This window comes from Myotis davidii, unplaced genomic scaffold (genome assembly GCF_000327345.1).
Source record: "Myotis davidii unplaced genomic scaffold, ASM32734v1 scaffold6, whole genome shotgun sequence".
Lineage (NCBI taxonomy): Eukaryota > Metazoa > Chordata > Mammalia > Chiroptera > Vespertilionidae > Myotis > Myotis davidii.
In genome coordinates this window covers 10,669,910-10,675,460 of record NW_006383011.1, presented here as the reverse complement: position 1 = coordinate 10,675,460, position 5,551 = coordinate 10,669,910, and the positions used below count along the sequence as shown (strand labels likewise).

General features: G+C 45.3%; 1 protein-coding gene and 1 pseudogene across 1 annotated transcript in view; both read left to right on the top strand.

The window, feature by feature from the left end:
* Window positions 1-4,029, top strand: part of LOC102773040 — a 14,413-nt pseudogene extending 10,384 nt beyond the window's left edge.
* ACYP2 (acylphosphatase 2, muscle type) overlaps window positions 1-5,551 on the top strand; it is a 149,141-nt gene that overhangs the window by 1,048 nt on the left and 142,542 nt on the right. The window lies entirely within an intron of this gene.

Here is a 5,551-nt window from a genome sequence, read left to right as displayed (position 1 = left end):
CAGGAAGTCATGGTTTGTTTCCCAGTTAGGGCACATGCCCAGGTTGCAGGCTCAATCCCCATTGTGGGGCATGCAGGAAGCAATGGATCAATGATTCTCTCCCATTATTGATGTTTCTATCTCTCCCTCTCCTTTCCTCTGAAATCAATAAAAATATATTAAAAATAAAAAAGAATGATTTATTAGGAAGGGAGAGATAATGACGTGGAGAAAGAGGAATTGGATTCAGAGCAGGAATAAAATTATGGGAGAAGAGACGCTCCCTTCATTGAAAGGGAGGGAAGAAGGAAAAAAAATGTACAGATGCAGATAGAATTATAGATTTGGGAAGGGGATGATGAGCAACTTGTGATGGCTTCTGTTTCATCAGGGAAGTATGAGCAGTGTCCTCAGTTGAGAGTAGAGGGTTGCGAAAAGATCTGAAAGGTATGAGGAAAAAGTAGAAAATTGGGAATTTGTAGAATAAGGAGGAAAATAATTTGTGATAGCAAATGTGTAAAATAGAAAACTGGCAGGGGAGAGGTCATGCTAGGCAGGGGTTAAGGACTGAGAGCAACAATTTGAATTTATAGTATTGAAATATTTCAAGGAAACTGTTGTATTGGGTAGCAGTTAAAAATAGGAATGAAATGATTAGGCATTTAACCAAATAGTTATATATTAGCTCAAAGCTACTTCAGTGTAACAATTTCATTCCCACCTTACTCTTACCCCTGAACAACTGAAACTCAGTGGCCAATTACTCTCCCCGAGCCTAACACACACAAAACATACTCTAACATCGCACTCTAACTTCCCCCACCAAACAAAACAGGAAGAGTGGTTATGTGTAGCTGATAGTGTTAGTCTGTCATCTAGCGTTTCCGTTAAATTCTGAATATCGAGTTGGTGTATTTTGAGACAGTTCTTTTTACATTCATATCTATTTTTTCAACCCTGCCACAACAGCAGTATCTTTCCATTTTCACAGAAGTGCCTCATGAACACAGACATAAAGTCTATTTCAAAGAAGGTCCAGGGATCTTTGCTATCTGAAGGATGTAGTTCTCGTGTCTATACTGCCTCTCATATTTGCTGAACCCCACCTGCAGTACTTGTCTCAGAAAACTGCTCGGCTCCTCCCACTTATCCCATTATTACTTTCAGTTGTGAGATGAAAACGTTCTCTTTAAAATAAATTGGTTTCTCTAAATAAAAAAAAAATGTCAAATAGCTACTTTCATCTTGTACTTAGTCTCAAGTTAAATCAGAGAAAAGATTTCGGGATGCAGAAATCTCATTCAAATGTGCAGTGTGACCTTGGTGTTGTTCTCAATCCAAAAATCACTGTTATCACATTTCTTAGTTTTCTGGCCCATGAAATAAAATTAGAAATGCCTTTATTAGACACATTTAATTCAGGCTATCAGTTTAATTTTTACTTGAATAATGTGTAACTTTTCATATTTCCAAAGTTCCCTCCCCCCCCACCCCCCGTAGTTGGGGAGTGTGATAGGACACCTATGAGAGGTAAAGGGAAGGGAGGAGGATTAATTAGGGAAAGCTCTACAGACCCCAATGCTGACCTGCCACCTGTGGAAGGAAAGGGAGGAAACAGAATTGGACAGGGAGAGCCTCAGACCCTGATGGAGATCTAGGAAAGTCGGAGCCAGTGGGAAGCTCCGGGGCAAAGGCTGCCCGGTAGAGAAGTCCTGCACTGGCCAGAAATGGCTAGACCAGCCGTGGGCAAACTTTTTGACTCGAGGGCCACAATGGGTTCTTAAACTGGTCCGGAGGGCCGGAACAAAAGCATGGATGGAGTGTTTGTGTGAACTAATATAAATTCAAAGTAAACATCATTACATAAAAGAGTACGGTCTTTTTTTTTTTTTTTTTTTTTATTTTTATCCATTTCAAACGGGCGGGATCCGCCCCGCGGGCCGTAGTTTGCCCTCGGCTGGGCTAGACCCTAGTCGCATCGCCATGCTCAGTCACAGGCAGGCTTCCCGGGAAGATGGTGACCGCAGCTTGAATGCTGCTGTGGTAGGACCGAAGGTGCTGGGCCGGAGGCTGCTATTAGCTAACCACATTCTTCCAGCTGAAGGGCCATCCAAGCCACGCGCCCTCACGCCTGCTACAGCAGCTCTGCCACTGCTGCTAATGTCACTCTCCCCAAGCAGTTCAGTTCTGCAGCTCACACGTTCAGATTATGGGTTGTTGGAGACAGACTCCTAACGCTTCTCCTTCTGGCCTTTATAGGAGATCTTTTAATCTCCTAAATGATCACTTTATCCTGTCAGTCCTTTGCTCAAAAATATTTATTCAGTGTCTCCCTTTTAAAACAATCCACAAAATAATGCCCAGACACTCTAACCTGGTACTCAAGGCTAACAAGACTGGCCCCACCTTACTGTTCTGTTTTTATCTACCTTTGTGTTCTCTTGTCCATCCACGTGGAACCTACCTCAGCATTTCATTTATATTTACATAGTTTTTGTTGCTCACACAATGCTTCCTATTGTACTTATCACATCATTTTCCCTTTCTACCTATCACAAACCCAGCCCAGCCTATCCCCATTTGTGTCCAGGGAAGCAATCCTGAATCATGACTCAGCAACCACTTCGAAGGGTGACCAGCCTGCGTTTCAACCAAGACCAAAGCTGCTTTTGCTGTGCCATGCAGACAGGTGTACACATCTACAACGTGGAACCATTGATGGAGAAGGGGCACCTGGACCATGAGCAGGTGGGCAGCATGGGCCTGGTGGAAATGCTGTACCGCTCCAACCTGCTGGCCCTGGTGGGTGGGGGTAGCAGTCCCAAGTTCTCAGAGATCTCAGTGCTGATCTGGGATGATGCCCGGGAGGGCAAGGACTCCAAGGACAAGCTGGTGCTGGAGTTCACCTTCACCAAGGCAGTGCTGGCTGTGCGCATGCGCCATGACAAAATTGTGATTGTGCTGAGGAACCGCATCTATGTGTACTCCTTCCCTGACAATCCCCGGAAGCTGTTTGAGTTCGACACCTGGGACAACCCAAAGGGGCTCTGTGACCTCTGCCCCAGCCTGGAGAAACAGCTGCTAGTGTTCCCAGGACACAAGTGTGGGAGTCTGCAACTTGTGGACCTGGCAAGCACAAAGCCAGGCACTTCATCTGCGCCATTTACCATCAACGCACATCAGAGCGACGTGGCCTGTGTGTCCCTGAACCAGCCAGGCACCGTAGTGGCCTCGGCCTCCCAGAAGGGCACCCTTATTCGCCTTTTTGACACACAGTCCAAGGAAAAACTGGTGGAACTACGCCGAGGCACTGATCCTGCCACCCTCTACTGCATCAGCTTCAGCCAAGACTCTTCCTTCCTGTGCGCTTCCAGCGATAAGGGCACGGTCCATATCTTTGCCCTCAAGGATACCCGCCTCAACCGCCGCTCTGCGCTAGCTCGAGTGGGCAAAGTCGGGGCTATGATTGGACAATACGTGGACTCTCAGTGGAGCCTGGCGAGTTTCACAGTGCCTGCTGAGTCGGCCTGCATCTGCGCCTTCGGTCGCAACACTTCCAAGAACGTCAACTCTGTCATCGCCATCTGTGTAGATGGGACCTTCCACAAATACGTCTTCACTCCTGATGGAAACTGCAACAGAGAGGCCTTCGATGTGTACCTTGACATCTGTGACGATGATGACTTTTAAGGACCCCGCAGGTTCTGCTAGGGACCTGCAGTGGCAAAGTGCAGAGCATGTATGGGAGTGGGAGTGCTGAAAGCCACCAGCCAGCAAGCACTGATGGGGCAGGTGCACACTTTCCACTCCTCAGAGCAATGCCTAAACAGCTCATTTCTCCCAAGTACTTCTTGTATCCTTAAGGACTGTGTGCCCACAGGGCCAGGCCAGGGACCCAGCGGGGCAGCAGATGCCCTGGGGCTCCCAACCTGGAGAAGAGTAAGTACTAGGGCCCCAGAGGAAGTGCCCTAATCCAACCTGTGGGGATAAAAAAATTTTCCCAGAAAGAGCCAATCTCTGATATGATGAATTTGAATAAAAATTAATAGTGAAAAAAAAAACCCAAAAACAAACAAACAAAAAAACAACGCAGCCCAGCTCGGCCAGCATGGCTTAGTTGGTTGAGTGAAGACCTATGAACTAGGTCATGGTTCGATTCCAGGTCAGGGCATATGCCCAGGTTGCGGGCTCAACCCCCCAGTGTGGAGCATGCAGGAGGCAGCCAATCAATGATTCTCTCATCATTGGTGTTTCTATCTCTCACTCCCTCTCCCTTCCTCTCTGAAATCAATACAAAACAAAACAAAAAACCAGCCCATCTTTCAAGGTCCAGTTTACATTCCCTATCTTACAGAAAGCAGTGTCTGACCCTTCCTTAGAAATAGTTCAATATGTCTCCCACTTATTCATATTCTTATTTTATTAATCAAGTTTTAATGTAAGTATGCCTTTTTCCCAGCTATACTATCATTTCCTTTGGGATAAGAAACACACTGTTGCCCTGTTTGGCTCAGTGGATAGAGTGTCGGCCTGCGGACTCAAGGGTCCCAGGTTTGATTCCCGTCAAGGGCATGTACCTGGGTTGCGGGCACATCCCCAGTGGGGAGTGTGCAGGAGGCAGCTGATCAATGTTTCTCTCTCATCGATGTTTCTAACTATCCCTCTTCCTTCCTCTCTGCAAAAAAAATCAATAAAATATATTAAAAAAAGGAAAGAAACACACTGTTGTTTTTTACTCTGCAGGTACTCCATAATTGAATGAAGAGAGATGAGAGAGAGAGAAGGGGAGGGGAGGGGAAGGGAGGGGAGAGGAGAGGAGAGGAGAGGAGGGGGGGAGAGGAGGGAAGGGGGAGGAGAGGGGAGAGGAGAGGAGAGGAGAGGAGAGGAGAGGAGAGGAGAGGAGAGAGATATGAATGAAGAAATAGATGGCAATGCAAAATACATTACCATTTACAGAAGTGCAAAAAATAGAGGGGAGACGAAACTTTAGGATGACATAGGAAAATATATCAGGAAGTGAAAGAATACTCCATGTTACCTTCTTGGGAATGAATAACCTGCTTTGCTTTCTGTTTCTTTCTTAAGTATACACCAGAGCAGAATTCTTTACCCAAAGCACAGAGATGATTAGGCTATTTATGGATGGGCTTTGGAAGAGCATGATGATCAAAAAAACCCAAAAAACACAACACTGACATTTATGAAAAGTTTGTATGCATGTATATGTGATTTTTCTGAGAATAAGATCCATAATTTTTTTGGTTTTTTGTGCTTTTGTTTTTTTGCATCCTCATGACTTATTTATTTTATATTTGGAAAATTGTACATTTTGACCCTCTTCACCCATTTTGTCTACCCCACCACCTCCCATCCCTGGTAACTACCAATCCATTTACTGTATCTGTGATCTCAGTTTTTTTTTAGATTCCACATATGAGATTATTATTTGCCTTTCTTTTTTAAAAATTTTTTAAAATAAATCTTTATTGTTCAGATTATTACAGTTGTTCCCCATTTTTCCCCCACAGCCCCCCTCTACCCAGTTCCCCCCCCACCCTCTGCTCTTACACCC